Source organism: Rhinoderma darwinii, chromosome 3 (genome assembly GCF_050947455.1).
Source record: "Rhinoderma darwinii isolate aRhiDar2 chromosome 3, aRhiDar2.hap1, whole genome shotgun sequence".
NCBI classification, from domain to species: Eukaryota; Metazoa; Chordata; class Amphibia; order Anura; family Rhinodermatidae; genus Rhinoderma; species Rhinoderma darwinii.
This window is the reverse complement of record NC_134689.1, coordinates 254770365-254795838: the sequence shown is the minus strand read 5'-3', so window position 1 is coordinate 254795838 and position 25474 is coordinate 254770365.

Genomic DNA, 25474 nt, shown 5'->3' with positions numbered 1-25474 from the left:
GCTCGGCTCCCTTGAAGTAAATTCTCTCCCCGCCCATATTAAACCCCTGCCCTTACATAAGCTGGCCCGTGTGGTTTGGAGACAAGCGAAAAAGCAGCTGGGTTACAGTGATATTGTGTCTGAAATGCCTCTATGGAATAATGCTTCTTACTTTCCTTTAATGCCCCCGCGGTTATCTCCAGCTATTGGAACTACAGGGGACCTATATGAGGATAATGTCCTACTTTCATTTACTCAGTTGCAGACTAAGTATGACATACCACGCACCCATTTTCATAGGTATCTACAGACCCGACATATTCTACAAACCCAATTCCATCACTTGAGAAATAACTTAACAATCTCTTCCTTTCCACTGATAGGGATTCTTAACTCCCAAGGTCCACGAGGCCTGATATCCGCTCTATATACCCATTTGTTATCCGTCACAGTGAATTCCACTCCACTTGCTATGGAGAGTAGATGGAAACGATGGATTCCTACCATCCAGACAGATGAGTGGGATGATATTTTGGAGTCTCATCTTCATGTTTCCCCATCCGCAAACAATAAAATGATCCAGTTATATATAATACACCAGACATACCTGACCCCGGTTAGGATATACAAAATGGGACGTTTGCCTTCTTCAGAATGTCTGAGATGCCATGTTCCGGAGGCAGATTTTTGGCATATGATATGGTCATGCACTGTCATTAGGGACTTCTGGAACTATATACTATCCCTGTTATCATCCTTATTACATGTAGGCATTCCTTTATGTCTTAAGATATGTTTGTTTGGTATACTGACTGGATGGGGAGACATGGAATCACCACACTAGTATTTTCTTGAGAGAAACTCTATTTCTAGCACGGAAAACCATAGCACAACATTGGATGAATGATCGACCTCCATCCATTGGTTATTGGAAGGGATTGGTAAATTCTGTAATACCTTTTGAGAAAGTTGTATTTCTAAATCGTGGTTGTAGTACAACATTTTCTAAGGTCTGGGATATTTGGAATAACTCCCCTCTGACAGTCAACCCCGCCGCTGGTTCACCAGATACTGTGAGATAGTAATATTGGTGACCCACAAATTTTTATTATGTATCTCCATGGACTGGCTGTACCAGATCTATCAGTTGCTCATGGGTAACATGGGTCCTAGGTTGTTTTGTTTTCCTGTATATCTGTTTTTGGTTTTTGTCTTTTTGTTGAACTGTCATACATACGTCCTAGCAAACCAGTCTAAGCGCAATTATTAATGGGAAATCATCTGTTTGTAATGCTTTATATGTACTCATTACTTGACTTGCTATTTGTACATATCCTTGATCTAATGTGCCATATATTGTAATTAGCAATGTGTGACTGTTTTTATACTTGTTACTGTAACAGTTCTTAATAAAACGAGTTTAAAAAAAAAAAAGTCTATACCGGTCAGAATTTTGGAATTGCAAAGCACATGTTATAAGACAGCAGGTCAATGCGAAAATAACATTACTGTGGGTGTGTAAAGTTTACCTACTGAGAATTACATACAATGGAACAAAAGAAAAGCATGCTCAGAAAACAAGCAGTGCAATGTGTGCATTTACTTACTTATTTTGTGACGCTGGGCACTAGTTCCCTTCTGCCATCTGCGTGTCAAAAGCTCCTTGGCAAGCTCCTCCCACACGGCGTCCTTTTTATAACGGTCGTGGTAGCATTCTGTGCGCGTATCCCACAGTTCTGGGTGATCCTGCACCAATGCTATCATTCTTTCCACATCCATCTTCAGAACTGACTGGCTACTGTAGACTGTGAGTCTGTGAACTTTGTCCCACCCAGCCGTTGCTATGGCAACGGATCAGTCAAAAACGGACAGCACACGGAAGCCTTCAGTGTGCCATCCGTTTTTTCCACTGACCCATTGACTTCTATGGGCCACACGGTCACTGAATCACTGAGCAAAGTAGGACATGCTCTACTTTGCTCGGAACGGAACAACGGATCCGTTTAAATAACGGAAGTGTGCATGGGGCCATTGCAATGAATGGGTTCAGGGTGCTATCAGTGACAAAAACGGATAGCACCCTGAAGGAAAAAACTGAAGTGTGCATGAGGCCTAATAATAGCGCTAGGTTTAAAATTTGAGATATTTCTCCACGTGCTTATTTCAACAATCCAGCTTTCCAGTTTAAGTGTCGCTAAATGCAGCCCGGCAGCTCAGTTGGCAGCATTTGGCAGACACACATGTCAAGATTTTGCAGCCCCTTTTTAGATAATGCCACAGTGCCCTCTGTAGATAATTCCACAGTGCCCTCTGTAGATGCTGCCACAGTGCCCTCTGTAGATAATGCCACAGTGCCCTCTGTAGATAATTCCACAGTGCCCTCTGTAGATGCTGCCACAGTGCCCTCTGTAGATAATTCCACAGTGCCCTCTGTAGATGCTGCCACAGTGCCCTCTGTAGATAATGCCACAGTGCCCTCTGTAGATAATTCCACAGTGCCCTCTGTAGATGCTGCCACAGTGCCCTCTGTAGATAATTCCACAGTGCCCTCTGTAGATGCTGCCACAGTGCCCTCTGTAGATGCTGCCACAGTGCCCTCTGTAGATAATTCCACAGTGCCCTCTGTAGATAATTCCACAGTGCCCTCTGTAGATGCTGCCACAGTGCCCTCTGTAGATGCTGCCACAGTGCCCTCTGTAGATGCTGCCACAGTGCCCTCTATAGATGCTGCTACAGTGCCATTTGTAGATGCTGCTACAGTGCCCTCTGTAGCAGTAGCGTAGCTATAGGGGTCGCAGCGGTCGCAACTGCGACCGGGCCCCCAGTAGTGCTACAATGATTCCTCTGCATTGCTGGGTCCCTGCTGGGGTACAAAAGCAATGTATTTTAAAGCATTGGTGGCAGCGCGGCAGTGAAATAGTCATTGCACGGAGGGGGAAGACTCTTGCCCTCCCACTGTGCTGTCCAGCCAATCAGCTCGCTTCTAGCTGTTTCCCTCTTCCTCGTGGCCTGTGCAGAGGGAAAGGAATGGCTACAGCAAGAAGATCATGTGCATGTCTGCTCCTCCCAGGAATCCTGACTCCTGCTGCTCCTTGACCCCACACCAGATGTATGTAAGTAACAGCTAGTAATGCAGCTATTAACCCCTTCACTGTGTGTAAGTCTGTCATGCTGAGCAGTCACACTTCAGGGCTGACTGTTTAGTATAACAGACAAAGTATATCTATCTATCTATCTATCTATCTATCTATCTATCTATCTATCTATCTATCTATCTAATATCTATCTATCTATCTATCTATCTATCTATCTATCTATCTATCTATCTATCTATCTATCTATCTATCTATCTATCTATCTATCTATCTAATATCTATCTATCTATCTATCTATCTATCTATCTATCTATCTATCTATCTATCTATCTATCTATCTATCTATCTATCTATCTATCTATCCATCTATCTCATATCTATCTATCTATCTATCTATCTATCTATCTATCTATCTATCTATCTATCTATCTATCTATCTATCTATCTATCTATCATCTATCTATCTATCTATCTATCTATCTATCTATCTATCTATCTATCTATCTATCTATCTATCCATCTATCCATCTATCCATCTATCCATCTATCCATCTATCTATCTATCTATCTATCTATCTATCTATCTATCTATCTATCTATCTATCTATCTATCTATCTATCTATCTATCTATCTATCTATCTATCTATCTCATTATCTATCTATCTATCTATCTATCTATCTATCTATCTATCTATCTATCTATCTATCTATCTATCTATCTATCTATCTATCTATCTATCTATCTATCTATCTATATCTATCTCATTATCTATCTATCTATCTATCTATCTATCTATCTATCTATCTATCTATCTATCTATCTATCTATCTATCTATCTATCTATCTATCTATCTATCTATCTATCTATCCACTGGCGTAGCTATAGGGGTCGCAGCAGTCGCAATTGCGACCGAGCCCCGAAGCCAGGGGGGCCCACAGCCACCCGCACCACGTCAATAAAAAGTTACTATAGTAACTCGGGCCGCAGGCCCCTGTTACTATAGTAACAGACTGTACTTACCTTCCTGGTTCCGGATCGTAGCGGAGGTCCTGATGTCAAGCGCTGTGCGCAGCGCATGACGTCACAGCGCTATGCGCTGCGCACAACATCGAGAGGACAGACCTACCGCCACGGCTGAAGAGGAAGGTAAGATTAGCCCTGACTAGCGGGGTCCGACTCCCGGGAGACGCCAATCAGCTGTTTTGAAGGGGCCGCAGCACTCGTACGAGAGCTTCTCCCCTTCATTCCGGTCACTTCATTCCGGTCACACTGTGAATCCGTGTCGGCAATTCACAGTGTGAGCGAGTAGTGAAATGAAGGGGAAGCAGCTCTCGTACGAATGCTGCTTCCCCTTCAAAACAGCTGATTGGCGGGTCCCGGGAGACGGACCCCGACACATCAGCTATTGATGGCCTACCCTAAGGATAGGCCATCAATGTTTAGGGACTGGACAACCTCTTTAAGCCTACGATGTAGCAGGCTTAGGGGGCCCATGAGACAGGATCACAGATTGTGTGATACTGTCTGCTGGGCCCTGTATCTAAGCCAATCACATGGTAGGCTTAGCTACTTGGCCCATGTGTAATCCTGTCTGCTGGGCTCTGTATATAAGCCTACCACACTGTAGGTTTAGATACAGGGCCCCAGCACACAGTAATCTTATACTGTATAAGATTACCGTCTGCTGGACCCTGTATCTAAGCCTACCTTGTGATAGGCTCAGATACAGTGTCCCACAGACAGTATCATACATGGGCCCTGTATCCAAGCCTAACACATGTGTTACTAATCCGGTTTTTTTTGTGTGTTTTCTTACAGGTTCGGTCGTTGGACGACGTCGTATTCCAGGACTACTTCGATGACGGCTTTTTTTTTTTTATTATCAATAAAATGGTTAATGAGGGTTGTGTGGGTTTTTTTTTTATTTCAATAAAATATTTTTTCTATGTCTTTGTGTTTTTTTAAACTATATTACTACTGCCTTAGTAATGGCCGCCGGCTGATTGACAGCGTCCATTGCTAAGGCGGGGCTTAGTGTTAGCCGGTGCAGAGGCTAACACTAACCCCCTTTATTACCCCGGTACCCACCGCCACCAAGGGTGCTGGGAAGAGCCGGGTGCCATCCAGTACTTGACCATCTGTAGTGATGGTCGGCCACTGGGGTGGCTGCAGGCTGGTATTATCAGGAGGGGAAAGGCCAAAAACAGTGGCCCTTCCCACCCTGGTAATGCTAGGCTGCTGCTGCTTTATTGTATCTGGCTGGTTATGAAAAATGGGGGGGACCCCACGTCATTTAAAAAAATTAAAATAAAAAATAATTGGAAAGAACGATGTGGGGTCCCCCCCAATTTTCATAACCAGCCTGATAAAACACAGCAGCAGCAGGCAGCATTACCAGGGTGGTAGATGCCACTGTTTTTGGCCTTCCCCAGCCTAATACTACCAGCCTGCGGCCGCCCCGGTGCCTGCCCGTCACTACAGATGGTCGGGTACTGGTTCGTACCCGGCTCTTCCCAGTACCCCTGGTGGCGGTGGGTACCGGGGTAATAATGGGGGTTAGTGTTAGCCTTTGCACCTGCTAACATTAAGACCCATCTTAGTAATGGAGGTTGTCAATCAGCCAGCGGCCATTACTAAGGCGGTAATAATAACGTTTAAAAAGATACAAGCACATAGAAAAAATATTTTATTGAAATAAAAAAACACAACCCCCGTTAACCATTTTATTGAGAATAAAAAAACGCCGTCATTGAAGTCCTCGAATCCGACGTAGTCCAACAACCGAACATGTAAAAAAACACAAACACACAAAAATAATCAGTAACACATAAAGAAGCAAAATTATTATTCTTACCTTTCCTGGGTCCAGCGCTGGAGCCACAATGTCAGCGAGCTGGGCCCTATATCTAATCCTATCATGTGTGATACTGTCTGCTGGGCCCTATATCTAATCCTATCATGTGTGATACTGCCTTCTGAGCCACTGTATCTAATCCTATAATGTGTGATACTGTCTGCTGGACCACTGTATCTAATCCTATAATGTGTGATACTGTCTGCTGAGCCACTGTATCTAATCCTATCATGTGTGATACTGTCTGCTCAGCCACTGTATCTAATCCTATCATGTGTGATACTGTCTGCTGAGCCAATGTATCTAATCCTATCCATAGTTTATAGGGTTGTAGTGCTATAGATATGCTGTCTCCTATACACACATACAATTTTTTTTGGGGGGACACATATGTATTGGGGCTATTTCCCCTGACATTTTAAGTCCTTAGTGACGCCCCCGGCTGCTAGTGCTGCATTGTTGGGTCACTTAGGAGACCCAGCGATGCAGCTGAAAGCTGTGGACCGTCGGCCATGAGAAGTTTGCGGGGGTGGGGGGGGGGCCCAATAAGAACTTTTGCATCGGGGCCCATGAGCCTTTAGCTATGCCCCTGCTTTGTAGATGCTGCCACAGTGCTCTCTGTAGATGCTGCCACAGTGCTCTCTGTAGATGCTGCCACAGTTCCCTTTGTAGAAGCTGCCACAGTGCCCTCCGTAGATGCTGCCACAGTGCCCTCCGTAGATGCTGCCACAGTGCCCTCCGTAGATGCTGCCACAGTGCCCTCCGCAGATGCTGCCACAGTACCCTCCGCAGATGCTGCCACAGTGCCTTCTACAGATAATGCCACACACACCTCAAGTAGATAGCTCCATTGGGGCTCCCTCTAGGAGTGGAATCCCCAGCCAGAGCGTTGCCGACGCTTTGGCTGGGGATTCATCTGCTGTTGGAGCCCCTGACGTCACTGTCCATACACTGTGACGTCAGGGGATTCTCCTGGACATGAATGTGATATCAGAGGCAACCCCAGAGCTGGAGTCCCGGGCAGAGCACTAGTAGGCTCTTCCTGGGACTCCAGCTGTGCTCCTGACATCACTGGGACTCCTGCTCTGGGGAAGCCCCTGACATCACTGTCGATGTATGGACAGCGATGTCAGGGAATTCCACAGAGTCCCGGAGCAGAGCCGATACTAGCGCTCTGCTCAGGACTCCAGCTCTGGGGAAGCCCCAGACATCGCTGTCAATATGAGGACAGCGATGTCAGGGGATTCCCCAGAGTCCCGGAGCAGAGCTTATACTAGCGCTCTGCACGGGGCTCTGGGGAAGCCCCAGACATCGCTGTCAATATGAGGACAGCGATGTCAGGGGATTCACCAGAGTCCCGGAGCAGAGCGTGTACTAACGCTCTGCTCGGGACTCCGCTCTTGGGAAGACCCTGACAACACTGTCTATATATGGACAGCAATGTCAGGGAATTCCACAGAGTCCCGAAGCAGAGACTGTACTAGGGCTCTTCTCGAGACTCCACTCTGGGGAAGACCCTGACAACACTGTCAATATATGGACAGCGATGTCAGGGAATTCCACAGAGTCCCGGAGCAGAGCCTGTACTAGCGGCTCTGTGTCCCGCGGGCCGCAGATGACTGCCCCAGGGGCCGCATGCGGCCCGCGTGCTTGAAACCTCTGCTTTAGAGTAAGGCTGGGTTCACACGACCTATTTTCAGACGTAAACGAGGCGTATTATGCCTCGTTTTACGTCTGAAAATACGGCTCCAATACGTCGGCAAACATCTGCCCATTCATTTGAATGGGTTTGCCGATGTACTGTGCCGACGACCTGTCATTTAAGCGTCGTCGTTTGACAGCTGTCAAACGACGACGCATAAAAAGACTGCCTTGTCAAAGAAGTGCAGAACACTTCTTTGGACGTTTTTGGAGCCGTTTTCTCATAGACTCCAATGAAAACAGCTCCAAAAACGGACGTAGAAAACGCCGCGAAAAACGTGAGTTGCTCAAAATACTTCTGAAAATCAGGGGCTGTTTTCCCTTGAAAACAGCTCCGTATTTTCATACGCAATTGCAGTTATCGTGTGCACATACCCTTAGGGGTGGAGGATAATTAATTAAGAGATTCTTTAAGATTTCTGAACGGCCTCGGTGGAATTGGCAGTGGAGCACAGCATCATTCCATTGAAAAGAAATGGACCATCGTCTGAACTCCGAACAATAATCCTCGACTGGTCGTAGTCCCTGCTGAAGAAATAACATCTTGGCCTCCGCTACTGCAGTGACATCTGGTTCTCCATAAATTAAACCCAGAGCTACAAATGCAACCGGGAGCAGCCAGTTTCTTTGGCAATGTCCTTTTGTAGTTTACCCTCTTTGTGGAGGGTATCAATGAGTGTCTTCTGGACAACTGTCAAGTCAGCAGTCTTCCCCATGATTGTGTAGCCTACTGAACCAGACTGTTCGACCATTTAAAGGCTTAGGAAACATTTGCAGGTGTTTTGTGTCGATTAGCTGATTAGAGTGTGATACCTTGAGTCTACAGTCTTGAACTTTTACCCGAAATTCAAATTTTCTGAGAGACTAAATCTTTGGTTTTGATTAACTTAAACAATTAACTTCCGGTGGATAGATCGTCAGTTGTCCAGTAGTGTACAACCCCTTAAAGGAACAGTGTCATCACAAATTTTTTTTTCATATGTTAAAGATGTTAGTGCTTTATTAAAAACGTTTATATTTATTTGTGTGTTTGTGTTTTACTTTTTCTTATTTTTACACTTTTTCTTCCCTATGGGGGCTGCCATTTTTTGTTCAATTTCTGTATGTGTCGATTAACGACACATACAGACATGGAATACGGCAGCCACAGTCCCATAGGGACTGCGAACGGCTCCCGTCCCATCCACTTCTGTCTACGCCGTCTGTGTGGGAACTGCGCATGCGCCGCTCCCACACAGTCCAATTTGAAATTGGCGCCGTCCGGCGCCATTTTCCTGTGGACCGGAAGTCGCGGCCGGACAGTAAGATTACTACTTCCGGTCGCGGCTTCCGGACTTGTGCACTTGGACCAGCGGCAGCAGACGGAGCGGACGGGCCGGAGGGAGCCGCGGCGGCAGGAGCAGGTAAGAGATTTCAATGTATGTTCGTGTTTGTGTACGTTTACTACTGTATGTAAACCTACTACACTGTGTGTTAGCTCAAAAAATGGCGACACACAGTGTAGGAGGTTAGACCGTTCAAACCCCTCGTTTATCCCGGCACTAGCCAGGATAAAGGAGGGGGGATGCTGAGAGCTCACTAGAGCGAGGGCTTTTTACCCAATTTTGCAATGCTGCAATTTTGGGAATAGCTCCATCTAGTGACCAGCAATGGGAAATATTATAAATTAGAATCTAATTTATAATATTTCCTGACTCGTGAAAAAAATTTGAACAATGTTTAATCACCTACACACTAAATGTTTAATTAAAAAAAAAACAACATGTTTTTCTGGCAACACATTCCCTTTAAGGGGGTTTAAGGTTGGATTCACACGAGCATGTTCGGTCCGTAAAGGACGGAACGTATTTCGGCCATAGTTATGTACGACGCTAGGAGTCCCTGCCTCGCTGCGGGACAACTGTCCCGTACTGTAATCATTTTTTCAGTACGGGACAGTAGTTCCACGGAGAGGCAGGGACTCCTAGCGTCGTACATAACTATGATGCTAAGAGCCCGGCTCCCTGCAGTGTGTTCGGTCCGTGACTTTACGGACCGAACATGCTCGTGTGAATCCAGCCTAAGAGGTTCTCTGGTTTCTATGCATAAGACTGTTCACATCTGCATCGTGGCTTCTGTTCATGGCGGATATAGGCAGTGCCCTATGTACCTGTTTGACTTATGATGGGGTCCGTTGGGTTCCAACAAGGTGTCTGCTATTGCATGCAGTGCTTTTTGTCCATGAAATTTGACAAAATCTGCAACAGAGGATCCAAACGAAGCCTCCAATGTAGATGTCAATATAGCCTCAGGCCTTACGTACCATTTTGGAGCCGCAGGCACTCAGTATGCTGCCCCCATACAGTACCGTATTACAGAAATATTCTCTCCTCGTGGAGATTACCTCCAAAATCTGTAGCACCTGATGGAGCTTGCCACGGTTTATTTTAAATCAGAGGCATATGGAAGTACAGTGTGGCCCCATAGATAGCTCTGTACAACTCTGTAAAGCTTGCATGGGATCTGTAATACAACCATGTGCATGATATAATAGCACACATAAGTATTGATTATATAGCAATATCTACCATAGATTAAATTCCAAAACTGGTGTAGTAGGTATACGTTTGAATTATTGATAAATATTTTACTGCTTGTCTAAACGTTTAAAATTTGTTTTATTAATGGTATTCTAAAAGAGGGCACTAATGCCAAAGATTCTGAGTACAAGAATAGGCAGCACAGATCATGGGTCCTAATTGGAGTGTCTGGCATATGATAATTAAAGATAAACTAAGCTTCATAAACCAATGCAACACTGCACAGGAGTAGTGGACTAAACTACTAATCTGTTTGCCAAAGCGATACACAAGTAATGCCTTTGTTGGAATGTCTTAGGATACATTAGTATCAATATGTATCACAACGGCACTCCAGAAGGAACTTAAAACATATATATCGATGGTCTGTTTTGACAAAGATGTGCAATAGTATTTCCCTACGCGTTTCTGCGCCCCTGCAAATCCAGGGGAGCGTCCCCAGGGGTATAAATCGCTAAGAATATCTATATCTGCCGGTCAGCACATGTGGTGCTGTGTATTTTTGTGTTGTCCGGCGTGCACTACACACTGCTATCAGGTTGGTTCCTCCTTGCTTGGAGTTTGTTTGCTTCTCTCCCAGCAGTCTGAGAAGAATAAGGGTATGTTCACACGCACTGTTTTCAGACGTAATTCAGGCGTTTTACGCCTCGAATTACACCTGAATAAACGGCTCCATTACGCCTACAAACATCTGACGATTGCTTTCAATGGGTTTTACAATGTTCTGTTCCCACGAGGTGTTATTTTACGCGTCACTGTCAAAAGAAGGTGCGTAAAAAGACGCCAGCGTCAAAGAAGTGCAGGTCACTTCTTGGGACGTTTTTGGAGCCGTTTTTCATTGACTCCATTGAAAAACAGCTCCAATAACGTCCGTAAAATACGCCGCTAAAAACGCGAGTTGTTAAAAAACGTCTGAAAATCCGGAGCTATTTTCAGGAGAAAACAGCTCCATAATTTCAGACGTATTTTGCTACTGCGTGTGAACATACCCTAAGTGTAATGCCCATGGCCGTGAGCCGCCAGGTTTATTTACCTCCTTACGGCCGCAGCCATGGTTCAGTGAGCGCTGGTCCCCGTCTGCTCCTCAGAAGACTCCAGTGCTCACTTCCGCTTCACTCTGCTGTGTCCTGTAGGGTGCGCGCGCACGCTCGTGCCCGCTCTCAAAGGACCAGCGCACGCACCTGAATTAAAGATTAAATTAGCCCATGAGCACCCTGGACTATAAGATAAGTACGGACTCTGCATTTTGTCTTCTGTTCTTATATCTTGCCTGTTCGTTGTATACCCTGGCTGGTGCTCACATGTAGAAGAATGCCAAACGAGGCGTACCAATAATCAGTGTCTGTACTCTGGGAGCAAATGTAATTTTCCGGTGAAGCTGGGATACTCCAATGACTAGGGTATGTAGGAGAGGCTATTTTAGGCAGAGAATCTACCTCTCAAAAAATGAATACCAGCTTTTCTCCTGGAGCTCAGTTCCCTGTTAAAGCATTTATAGATTCTGGCTCTACAGGAATTTTTTGTCCATCAGACTCTAGTCACCCGTTATGGGATCCCTGTGTTCTAGCTGGACAAGTCTCTTTCCATTGCTTCAGCGAATGGAGATTTATTGCCGTAAATCGCCTAATCTCATCTCCATGTTAGTGGGATCACTCCATCTCGAACAAATTTCCTTCTATGTTTTCAGAAATGCCTTCAGTCCTCTGCTCCTCCACTAGTTACGAAAACATTCTCCAGTTATAGATTGGACTTCTGGTCAGATAACCTGTCGCCAACAATGTCCGCCGGTCATCTATCTACCTCGACCTGTGAAACAAGTTTTAGATTATTTGCCGAAACAAACCATATACCAGTTTTTCTGATATCTTCTGTAAACGCCATTGTTTAGATACCCGAATGCATACCACCTCAGTGTAGGGCATATTCATTGTCCATGCACGAAATAGAAGCAATGTCACACTATATCAAAGAAAACCTGGAGTGGGGATTTATTTGCAAATCCTCATTTCCTGCTGGAGCTGCCTTCATTTTAGTTGAGAAGAAAGACGGTACTTTACGACCATGTATTGATTATCGAGGGCTCAATGAGATCACTATAAATAACAAATAACCTCTGTCGTTAATTTCTAAGCTTTTTTGACCAACTACAGGGAGCAAAGATTTTCCCTAAGCTTGATTTACGTGGCAATTTAATTAGAATCCGTGAAGTGGGTGAGTGATAAACTGCATTTATTACTAGAGATGGACACTTTGAGTACTTGGTCATGCCTGCACTAGCTGTCGTCCAAGAATTTGTTAATGACAATTTTCGAGATCTCTTTTATAGTTGTGTAGTGGTGTATTTAGATTGTATTCTCGTTTTTTCCCCTGACCTTAATACTCATCACAAACAAGTGCGACTTGTCAGGATGACAAGCTGAAGAAGTTTACCTATCCTATGTTATATAATCTCTTTTCAAAGACTTGAAATGGATCCAGCTAAATTATCTGCAGTACTCAAGTGGCCTCATCCCCAAGGACTCAAAGCTATACAGCATGTACCTGCAGCTGATCCCAGCCACGTATACTTACCTTTCCTCACCGTTCTCTGGCCCCTGGTCGGCATCACGTTCCTCCCTGAGGCCCTGTTCACGCTGAGTTTTTTGGCAGTGTTTTTGAGGCGGAAGCAGTGTCGGAATCTGCACAACAAAACGGCTGAAGTTGCCTCCCATTGATTTCAGGTCATTGAGCAGTCGCGGGAAAAAAGCGTCATGCTGTTTCTTCCCGCAGTTCCGTCTCTGACCTCCAATTAAAATCTATGGGAGGCAGAGAAAGCATTTTTCACTGCGTTTTTTTCCCGCGGCACTCAATGACCGTGGCCGAAAAACGCCACCAAAAACACAGCAAAGAAAGTGCAGGCAGGGCAAAATCTGCCTCAAAATTCCTACGAGGCAGATTTTTCTGCCTGCAGAAAACTCTGTGTGAACATACCCTTACTCTCTACTAGTCTTGGGCTCCCTCACCGTCATTCTCCTCATGCCTCTCATGCACATCCTAGTGCTGACTCCCCTGTCTTAAAATGCCACCATGCAACAAACTACCGAGCTTTCCCAGGGTACAAAAGGCACCCCCTCTTTCCACCACTGCTTGAGCAATTAGGTTTCCCTAGCTTTCTAGTGATACCCTGTCTTATCATTTGTTGTATCTTCTATGTTTTTATCCTGCCTGTACAATTGCTTATGCTTACCTGCCTGCCCTGACCTCTTGCTTGTTACCTGTGATGATCCTCTGCCGCGTGCCCTGACCTTTGACTCAACCACACTTCAGTGCATGTCTGCCATCTGCCCTTACCTATGCTATTCCTGACCTTGCATTCTGTCTGCTGTTTCTGTACCACGCCTGTTAATGTCGGCACTTGCCAAGGGAAACTAATCTGGGGGTATCGACCTGGGGTTTCCAAGCAGTGTAGTTCGGATCCCTGAATAGCGGTTAAAGAGTGAATACCTGGGGATCCCTTAGACTCCACTCCCCAACGTAGCCCCAAGCCAAATTCGTTGGTGACACAGTGGGTCCACACTATCCTCTGCAGGCCAAGTTACAGTCTCACCATCCACATGCCCCGTGACACAGCGATTTTTAGGATTTGTCAATTATTATCAGCAATTCATTCCACATCTTTCTTCTTTGGTGGCACCCATCTGCACTCTTACTAAAATGAGTGTTAATGCTAAAGATTGGACTCCTGATTCTAACTCAGCTTTCCCCAGTCTGAAACAAACTTTCTACTCTACCTCAGTTCCCCATAGACCGAATCCGATATTTTTTTGTTTTGGAAGTAGACTATCAATGGGAGTGGGTGCTGTTCTCTTTTAAAAAGGAGCTAAAGGTAAAACCCTTTCCTTTGGGGTTTTCTCCAAAGCCTCCCCAGCCGAGAAAAATTATGGCATTGGTGATCGTGAAGTCCTGGCCTTTAAGTTGGCCCTCGAAGAATGGAGACATTTGTTGGAAGGAGCCCATCATCCCATTACCATTTACACCGACTATAAAAATTGACTGTACCCACTCTATAAACTACTCATCTCCCAGAGATCCCCTCATCTCCCATCCTTCTGCAAGGCCTGGGAGACAGAATTGGACGCGACATTCCCTGACGCACAATGGAAAAGATGTTTCTACCTTTCCCAGAAAGCCTCGATAGCCATCCGAGCTCAGGAAACTAGCTACAAAATTATCTCTAGGTGGTATCGGGTTCCCACTGCCCTGCATAAATGGTACCTGTCTGTACCTGACACATGTTGGCATTGTGGGGCGATGGGGGGATCCATGTCTCATATTTGGTGGGGTTGCCCCTCCTTGCGGAGTTTTTGGGAGGCGGTTCTTAAAATTATATTAGAAGTTACTGGGGTCTCGGTCCCTAATTCTCCTGACGCGGTCCTTTTATTCATATTCCCTATGCCACTACCCATTTACAAACGTTCCCCAATTAGACAACTCCTCCAAGCCACCAGATCGGTTATCCCCCGCAGGTGGAAAACGGCAGTTCCCCCACTGTTGGATGAGTGGTTTCAGGAGGTTGCTTTGATACAGCGCATGGAGCCCCTTCTGGCTCATTCCCCGGCCCCTTCTATGCGGTACAAGGACACTTGGTCTCACTGGCTTACGTTCTTCTCTTCTTCCACATACTGCACTGCAGTGCCGTGAGACACAATATCCATCCTTTCCCATGAGACTTCATCAGCGTAGGGACCACATGCTGGTGTGTGAGGATTTGTTTGCTCCAACCTCGTTTCTGACAGGCGCATGACTGCTTCCTTTCATCTATCTAGGATAATCCAGAACTGTCCAGGTTCACCATGTCCTCCCCTTCTTTCTCCTTTGTCTCTGTTTGTTTCCCACTCTATCTTTTCCTTCCCTTATTGTGCCTATTGCGGGTGGTCATTGCTTCCTGTTTCTGCGCTTACATGCTATTGCCATTGCATTTTGGGATGACTGGGTAGCTGCATTGGTGTATATTATTTTGCTTTTATGCCAGGCTCATTTCCTTTCTGCTTCCTTAGACTGCTGTTGTATTTTGCGCTTCTTATGGGTTGTGATGTTCACCCTCCTGTTTGGGCTGTGCCCTTATTGTCATGCTCTTTGTATTATGGGGACACATTTTGTCCGACTGTGTTTGTACTTGGTTGCATTAAAACCAATAAAAATTTTGAATATGAAAAAAAAATAGACTGTACCTTTAGGTAGCACACCCTGTTTTAATTCTCATCAGGCTCGTTGGGCTTTTTTCTTCTCTTGATTTCATTTCTTCCTCCATTACAAACCAGCAGATAAAAACATTAAGGCTGATGCCTTATCTTGCTCCTTTGACTCAGAAGATCAAGATTCTGAACAGCAAAATATCACAGACCCCAGTCGCATTCTGATGGAGGCTCCAGCCGAAGTCCACAATATTCCTTCTAACCTAAGAAAACAAATTCTCTATTGGGGTCATTCTTCTAAGTTCTCTGAACACCCTGGGATACAAAAAACTCAGGATTTAGTCTCTCGTCACTAATGGTGTTCTTCGTTGTTTCGGGACACAAGGGATTATTTTGCAGCTTGTTCTACTTGTGCTCAAAACAAAGCTTCACATGAAAGGCCTGCAGGGTTACTGGACTCATATGTCTATGGATTTTATTACCGACTTACCAAGTTCTTCATGCTGTACCATGATCTGGGTCATAGTTGACCACTTCTAACTTGCCTTCCTACCATTACCCATCTGGCTGCTCTCTTCTCTCTTTCATTGCCTGCATAAACTACCTAAGCATATCGTTTTTGACAGAGGTGTGCAGGTGTCACATTCAGGTACTGGAGAGCTCTCTGCAATCTCTGCAAGTTAGTTGAAGTAAAGTTGGACTTCATATGTGAGTACCACCCTTAATTCAATGGTCAAGTGGAACATATCAACCAAGTTCTGGAAAATGTTCTCAGAAATGTTGTCTCTGCTCTTCAAGACGATTGGACTATTCTTTTTCCCTGGGCAGAGTTTGCTTATGTTAATAACACGGAGGAATCCACTCAGTCTTCTCCTTTCTTACTAGTGTATGGACAACATCTTAGCTTTCCACTTCCAGTCCCTACCCTTTCGGAAGTCCCAGCAACCAACATTTCTCATCCTGATATCTTGCGCAACTGGCAAGAGGCCAAAAAGTGTATAAACAAAGCCTGTTCTCGCTTCAAGAAAAATGCTGAAAGGAAGTGCAGGATTCCTCCACAAAGCTCGGCAATCCTTCAAACGTATAACTGTCTTAAGACTCCCTGTTTTAAGTTTGATCCTCGATTTTTGGGTCCCTTTATTACCTTGTAACAAATAAATCCAATAACCTTCAAACTCCATCTTCCTCAGTCTTCGCGGATTTCAAATTCCTTTCATGTCTAGTGGAGCCAATATTCCACTCCGCCGTAGCGGAGTAGCATCTGGCCAAAGTATAGTGAATAACAGTCTCTAGGACAAGAGTAACTGGAAAGATGATCTGGCAGACATGGGGAGTAGCAGACACTTGGCACAGATGACAGTTGGCATGGCAGATGACGCTTGGCGTGGCAGATGACAAGTGGCACAGAGGATGAACTCGACTCCAACACTAGACTTCGCTCAGGAACAAACACAATTACGGGATACAGGATACGGGAACACAGGATACAACTAAGGGACCATTTGCTATAACGAACATGGGTAGATACAACAACGCACAGGCAAGGAGGAAGAGGGCATGGTCCTTTTTATACAGGGGTGTGAGTAGGGATTGGATAGGGAGCTTAATTATGGTGCGAGCGCTGGCAATTTAAGGCCAGAAGTGAGCGCGCGCGCACCATATGCACAGCAGCGAGGACCGTGTTGTGTGCTGGCGTCTCAAAGGAAGCAAGAGCTCAGAGGCCTGCGGTCACGGCCGTATGCGGGTAAGTAATGCCGACGGTCCGCGACAGCGGCCATTACACTCACTCCTGAAACCCCCGATCCTAAATCAATTCTCTAAGAAGACTCCTTGTCCACAAATCTCCTCCTCTGGTCCCGATTCTGAGTTTGAAATAAATAAAATCCTGGATGTCAAGCGGTCCAGAGGTAAAGTCTTCTTTATTATCATTTGGAAGAATTTTGGTCCTCAGGAGCCTGGAAAGAACATCCATGCTCCTTCTCTCATTAGGAAGTTCTACCTGCTATTTCTTCAGAAAACCTAAAAAAAGGGGGCGTAAGAAGGGGGTACTATTATGGCCGCTTCCCCAGCCCTCGCCTCCAGTTTCCTGCCCTGACTTCTGGCTCTGCTAACTATGATAGACCGTATGCCGCCTGGCTGACTTTTGCTAAGCACGGACTCAGCATCTTGTCTGCTGTTATAATATATCTTCTGTTCATATCTTCCTTTCATATCAGTCATTGCCAACGGAGACTACTCCGGGGGTAGCAACCTCGGGATTCTAGCAGCCAAGTTCACATCTCGGTAGTGAGGTTAAAGGGTGAATACCTAGCTATCCCTTAGTCCAGGGGTGGGCAAACTTTTTGACTGGGTTCTGGGTTGAATGGGTTCTAAAATTTGACAGAGGGGCCGGGCCAGGAGCATTTGGAGGGAGTGTTTGGGCCGGATATACTAAAGCATTAAATGTAGTGTGTGCAAACCTCATAGCACAGTAAGAACACTACAACCCAATTTATTAACTGTCTTTCAAATGTGAAAAATAGCCCTTATCAGTTAATAAATTTGTCTCAAGGAATATGCAAGATATGGCATTTACATACTATTTCGCAGATACTGGGAGGAGGAAATGTAAATAGATTAAAATAACATACGCACTGTGATTTATCAAGAAAAAAGTTCTGTTGACTCTGTAAATTAGCTGCCAACCTCTGAGCAGTAGCCGCCCGTTCTTGTGTTGACTGCTTGCTAGCATAGTTTGCATGCTTCGTGGCAAAGTGACGGCTAATATTGTACTCTTTGAAAACCGAAGGGCTTAATGGTGACGTGAAACGAAGTGAAAATTAAAGTGAAATAAAGAGAAATACGCGCCACATTAACCCCTTAATGACCGGGCCATTTTGCACGTTAATGACCAAGGATTATTTTTTGTTTTTTCATGGTCGCATTCCAAGAGTCGTAACTTTTTTTTTATTACGTCGACATAGCCGTATAAGGGCTTGTTTTTTGCGGGACGAGTTGTATTTTGTAATTGTACCATTTTTAGATGCTTACAATATATTGATTAACTTTTATTAACTTTATTTTAGGAGAGAATTGAAAATAAGCAGCTATTCCAGCATTAATTTTCACGTTATAAATTTATGCCCTTTACTATGCAGCATAAATAACATGTTACCTTTATTCTACGGGTCGGCACGATTACGAGGATACCAAATATGTAAAGGTTTTATATGTTTTCCTATGTTTGCACAATAAAAACCCTTTTAGAAAAAAATTACTTGTTTTTGCATCGCCGCGTTCCAAGAGCCGTCATTTTTTTATTTTTCCGTCGATGTGACCGTATGTGGGCTTGATTTTTGCGGGCCAATGCGTAGTTTTCATTAGTACTATTTTGGGGTACATAGGACTTATAGATTAACTTTTATTTTATTTTTTATGGGGGGAATGGGAGAAAAGAGAGAATTTTGCCGTTGTTTTTTGCGGGTTTTTTGGACGCCGTACATCCGGCGGTTTCATTAATGTGTTCATTTTATTGGTCAAGTTGTTATGATCGCGGGGATACAATATATGTGTATGTGTGATTTGTTTTGACACTTTTACTGAATAAAACCACTTTTTGGGCAAAAAAAGTAGTTTTATTTGATTTTGACTGTAATTATTTTATTTTTTTTCAACAAACTTTATTTAACTGATTGACATTTTTTTTTTAAGTCCCACCAGGGGACTTCACTATGCGATGTGCCGATCGCATATATAATGCTTTGGTATACTTAGTATACCAAAGCATTATTGCCTGTCAGTGTAAAACTGACAGGCAACCTGTTAGGTCATGCCTCCGGCATCGCCAAACAGGCAGTTGCGGAAGACAGACCTGGGGGTCTTTGTTAGACCCCCGGCTGTCATGGAAACCCGACGGCGACCCGCGATTTGTTTGCGGGGGCGCCGATCGGGTGACAGAGGGAGCTCCCTCCCTCTGTCAAACACATTAGATGCCGCTGTCACTATTGACAGCGGCATTTAATGGGTTAAACTGCCGGAATCGGAGCGCGCTTCGATTCCGGCAGTTGCAGCAGGAGCCAGGCTGTGTATAACAGCCGTGCTCCTGCCGCTGATCGCGTGGGTACACTGGCAGTACCCGCGCCATCACAGGACGGATATATCCGTCCTCCTGCGCGAACTAGCAGCTGCTGAGGACGGATATATCCGTCCTTCGGCGTTAAGGAGTTAACAACGGTCAATGTGTTTTGAGTGCGCCATCTATTGGGAAAACGTGGGCATTGCAGGGAAAGGGGAAAAAAAAGGAGGTTTTTACTATGATTTGGACAAGTTCGGCGGGCCGGATTAAAAAGCCTAACGGGCCGTATGTGGCCCGCGGGCCGTAGTTTGCCCATGTCTGCCTTAGTCTCTGCTCTCCAGTTTAGCCCCACACCAAATCCGTTGGCAACACAGAGGGTCCACGCCATCCTCTTTTGGCCCTGTACGAATAGGATAGATATGCACCGTAGTGTGATATGTATAAACAAATAACAGTAATGCCCTGAATTGAAGGAGCTGCACTCACAAGACCGAGTTGTGCAACGAACTGGCACAACTCTGGGATACACGTGTAGGTCGAGGGTGGGTACGCCAATTGGCGTGGTTGCTGCTGAACCTGCAGATCTCATATACGAAATCAGGAGAGATTATCCAACGCAAAAGGCGGGATCTGGTGGGTGCCACCAGTAGATATGAAGGAGTGGAGAGATAATAAGAAACATTTATTTAGCTGACATACAATGCGTTTCAGAGTTGTTCTGACCTCTTCATCAGGTACAGACTTCAAAACGCGTTGCATAACTGTGGATCATATATGTGTTCCTCATTAGTATTCATGTACTCTATCCACTATCCTCTCAATAGAGTGACAAAATGTTTTCGTCTTTGGCCAAAAATGCTGGAAACCTCCATACAAAATCACTTTCTTTTGGAAAGGACTCTAATAAATCCACCCGTAAAAGTCTGTACTATACGCAATAAAAAAAATAAAAAATGTTTTTGGTCACCTCATCTCCCACAAAAAAAGGATTAAAGAGTGCGGAAAAACTCTTATGTACCCTAAAATGGTACCAATAAAAATTACAGCTCGACCGTCAAAAAACAAGCCCTCATGCTGATTAGATGGAAAAATAAAAACGTTTTGGCTTTCTGAATATGGCGACAATTTTGTTTTTAACAATTTGTTTATTCCTTGTAAAAGTAGTAAAAAATATTAATTTGGTATTGCCGAAATCATGTTGACCCGCTAAATGAAGTTAACATGTCGTCTTTACCGCACGGTGAACACAGTATGTAGCGTCCATGGCCGTGGGCCGTCGGGTTTACTCACCTCCCGACGCCCGCAGCCATGGATCTGTGAGCACTGGTCTCCGTCTCCCTCCTAGGAGATGCCAGCGCTCACTTCCGCTCCGTTCGGCTGGGTCCCGTAGGGTGCGCGCGCACGCTCGCGCCCGGCCTTAAAGGGCCAGCGCACGCAATTAGGAAATCGTCATCACTATCAACTGCCACGATTTCCTGGTCTATAAGAAGGCCCCTGGCCTTCTAATCCTTGCCTGAGCGTTGTTAGTCTTTCCCAGTCTGTCTCGCAATGGTCCCTTAGTGTCTCCCGTTCCAGCTGTTACCCGTGCCCTGTTACCGTTCCTGTATTCCGTATTGTTCTAGTTCCTGTGCCTACCAGCGTTGGAGTGTCATCTGCCCCGTCAAGTGTCTTCTGCCACGTCAAGTGTCATCTGCCACGTCAAGTGTCATCTGCCACGTCAAGTGTCATCTGCCACGTCAAGTGTCTTCTGCCACGCCAAGTGTCATCTGCCACATCAAGTGTCTTCCGCTTCATCAGATACTGCCCGCCACGTCTGGCGCCACCTGCCGCACCTGCCTCCATCCGTGCTGAAGCCACAGCCACCGCCCGGACTATTTCAGGTACCCAAGCATTACTGTCTGCCATTGACTTCCGCATAGACTGTGACCTGGTCAGCTGCCTCCCCGCTACGGCGGAGCGGCCTAGTGGGTCCACATACCCTGTGTCCGTGACAGTACGCTCAGGCCATGGAACCCACTGGCCAGCCCAAGACCCCAGTACAGAAGATTCAGACAGAGATGCATGACCTACGCACACGTAAGGATCAACTTCTTGAGGCGGTGAATTCTATCCTGGTCCGCCTGGATCTACTCGCTGTTCCACCCCTGGTTCTTCCTCCTGAAGCTGTTGCCGTGCCACTGCCTGTTTCTCCCCCTGTTTGTTCCAGATCCTCAGTTCCTCTGCCCCTTCCTCCTCGCTACGACGGTGACCCCAGAGCATGTAGAGGATTTCTCAATCAATGCACGGTGCATTTTAGGCTACGGCCTCATCTCTTCCCCTCCGAGGAGGCCAAAGTGGCATTTATTATCTCCCTCCTCGCTGGCAAGGCCCTCGCATGGGCGAACCCAATCTTGGAGCAACAAGGACCTGTATCCGCGGACCTAGCCTTGTTCCTGCAGTCCTTTTGTGCCGTGTTCGAGGAGCCGGGTCGAACATCCTCTGCCGCAGCTACTCTGTTGACCCTCAAGCAAGAGGGCTCCACAGTAGGGGAGTATGCTATCTCCTTCCGTACCCTAGCAGCCGAGCTGGCATGGAACAATGAGGCTCTGGTGGCGACCTTCTGGCAGGGACTGTCCTCTCACATCAAGGATGAACTGGCAGCCCGCGACCTTCCTTCTACCTTTGATGCCCTCATCCTGTTAGCCACCCGGGTTGATATGAGAATCCGGGAGCGCTCTCAAGAGGTTCGTCAGGAGAGCCGGGCCCACAGACCAGCACCCTCTGCCCAGAGACCACTATTGTCCACTCCTAGTGCGCTACCTGAAGAGCCCATGCAGGTAGACAGAGTCCAGTTATCTGAACAGGAGAAGCAGCGCAGACGTTCCTCTGGACTTTGTATGTATTGTGGCCTCAAGGGTCATTTTGTGCGCCAATGCTCACAGAAACCGGGAAACTCCAGTACCTAGGGTTGGTTGGAGAGGCAACTCTAGGTGGAACGTCTCCAAACGTTAAAACCTCTTCCAAATTATCGATACATGTGGCCATCGTCACCGGACAGACATCACATCCTTCCTCCGCCTATCTTGACTCTGGAGGGGCTGCTAATTTTATCCACCAGGATCTAGTGGATTGGTTTCAACTACCCACAGTCCGTCTGGAGAGACCCCTGGCAGTTGCCTCTGTGAATGGTCCACCGTTGCATGATCCGATCATGCTCATCACTGAGCCGTTGACACTACGGGTCGGAGCTCTTCACTCAGAACAGATCACCTTCCTGGTACTACCTAAGGCTATCAATCCTATCCTGCTGGGTCTGCCATGGCTCCATCTACACGCCCCGATACTCGACTGAAATTCTGGAGAGGTTCTTCAATGGGGTTCCAGATGCCATAGCCATTGCCTGTCACAAGTCCGTCCTGTTGTGCCCCCTCTGCCTCAGTCACTCTCCGATCTACCTTCTCAGTATGCCAGTATTGCGGATGTCTTTTGCAAACGAGAGGCTGAGACGTTGCCTCCACATCGGAATTATGACTGTCCCATTAAACTGGTTCCCAATGCTTCTCTTCCCCGTGGATGAGTATATCCTCTCTCCTTGCCAGAGACTTTATCGATGTCAGCCTATATCAAAGAGAACTTGGAGAGGGGTTTTATTCGAAAATCTTCCTCCCTGGCCAGGGCAGGCTTCTTCTTCGTTAAAAAGAGAGATGGATCTCTCCGACCCTGCATTGACTACCGTGGTCTCAATCAGATCACGGTCAAGAACATATACCCCTTGCCACTCATTTCCAAGCTATTTGATCGCATACGAGGAGCCGAAATTTTTTCCAAGCTAGATCTGCGGGGGGCCTATAATCTAATCCGGATTCGCCGGGGTGACGAATGGAAGACGGCATTTAACACCCGCGATGGGCACTACGAATACCTAGTGATGCCCTTCGGACTGTGTAACGCTCCCACAGTATTTTAGGAGTTCGTTAATGATATCTTCCGAGATCTCCTCTATATGTGTGTTTTAGTTTATCTCGATGATATTCTAATTTTCTCCCCAGATCTGATGACCCATCGGAGGCATGTTCGTCAAGTTCTTCTGCGACTAAGAGAGAATCGCTTGTATGCCAAGTTAGAGAAATGCACCTTTGAAAAGAGGTCTTTGCCCTTCCTGGGCTATGTCATCTCGGATCAAGGCCTTAAGATGGACCCTGAGAAATTAAAGTCTGTCCTGGAATGGCCACGTCCTCAAGGCCTAAGGGCCATACAGCGGTTCCTGGGTTTCGCCAACTTCTACCGGCAGTTTATTCCGAACTTTTCTTCTCTGACGGCCCCCATCTCTACCCTTACTGTGGTTAAAAACAAGGAAAAATCAGCCACTGAACATAGTATATTTTGGCAGTGTTTTGTAAAGAAAAAGCTTGTCTTTCTTATTTATTCTTATTTATTCTTTTATTCTTATTTATTCTTATTTATTCTTTTGTTGAAAAAATTAGACTGCTGTCATAAACCCCATGTAGAGTTAGCAATATTAAACATCACGAAATGTGGGAATATCTGTAAATTACTGGTTCGATAGGAGCACGTAAGGAAAAGCCGATGGTATATGTAGAAAAAAAGTTTGGGAGGATTCCTCCAGCTCACCTTATCGCATATGTGGACTTGCGCACGGGTCCTCGTGTCGGCACACGTATGGAGTACAAGTTTTGCCCAAAGCTATTTTTTATCTTACTATTTTTATTCTTATACACCATATATTCTCAGCCAGTTTTTCATCTAATAAATTATATAGGGTACAGCCAACAACAACAAAGTATATAACTTTGATTACAGTTTCCTACACATATCGCAAATATTACACATACTTATATCTCACAGACAGTCATGGTTTTTACAAATTTACGCTATAATTGTATAGTACCACACAAATTCTAATAAAGTGACTCACTCCAAGCCTGCCGGCCTGCTTCAACCTCTGCCTGTACCCAGTGCCCCCTGGCAGCACATCGCTATGGACTTCGTCACAGACCTTCCTCTCTCAGCAGGATGCAACACCATCTGGGTGGTGGTGGACCAGTTCTCTAAGATGGCACATTTTATCCCGCTGACCGGCCTACCCTCTGCTCCCCGACTGGCGAGTCTCTTCATTCAGCACATCTTTCGCTTGCATGGCTTGCCTCTTCACATTGTGTCCGACCGGGGGGTTCAGTTTACCTCTAAGTTCTGGAGAGCCCTCTGTAAACTCCTGGATGTGAGTTTGGACTTTTCCTGTGCCTATCACCCCCAGTCCAATGGGCAAGTTGAGAGGATCAACCAGATCTTGGAAAATTATCTCCGCCACTTCATCTCTTCGCAGCACGATAACTGGGTACAGCTTCTTCCATGGGCCGAGTTTTCTTACAACAACCACACAAGTGAGTCCACCACTTCCACTCCGTTTCACATTGTGTACAGTCAACATCCCAGAGTTCCTCTTCCTGTATCAACTTCATCTCAGGTACCCGCTGCTGACTCTGCATATGGGGACTTCCTGCAAATCTGGCAACAGACCCGGTCCTCTATTTTGCTGGCGGTGGATCGCATGAAGCGAAAGGCAGATACCAAGAGAAGAGAGCCGCCTCAGTATCTTCCTGGGACTAAAGTCTGGCTGTCCTCTCGGAACATTCGCTTGAGGGTGCCTTCATACAAGTTTGCTCCCAGGTTCCTTGGTCCTTTTCGAGATCCTGCAACAAATTAACCCTGTCTCCTATAAGCTGAGGCTGCCTCCTACCCTCAGAATCCCTAACTCCTTCCATGTGTCCCTCCTGAAACCAGTGGTCCTGAACCGCTACAGCAAGACTTCTAGTTCCACAGTTGCTCCCAGCGGTCCTTCTGATGTATTCGAGGTAAAGGAGATCCTGGACTGCAAAAGGGTAGGAGGAAGGACTTTCTATTTGGTGGACTGGAGAGGGTTTGGTCCTGAGGAGAGGTCCTGGGAGCCAGAAGAGAACCTCAGCGCCCCTGTTCTTATTAAAAAGTTCCTCTCTCACTCTGGCCCCAAGAAGAGGGGGCGTAAGAGGGGGGAAACT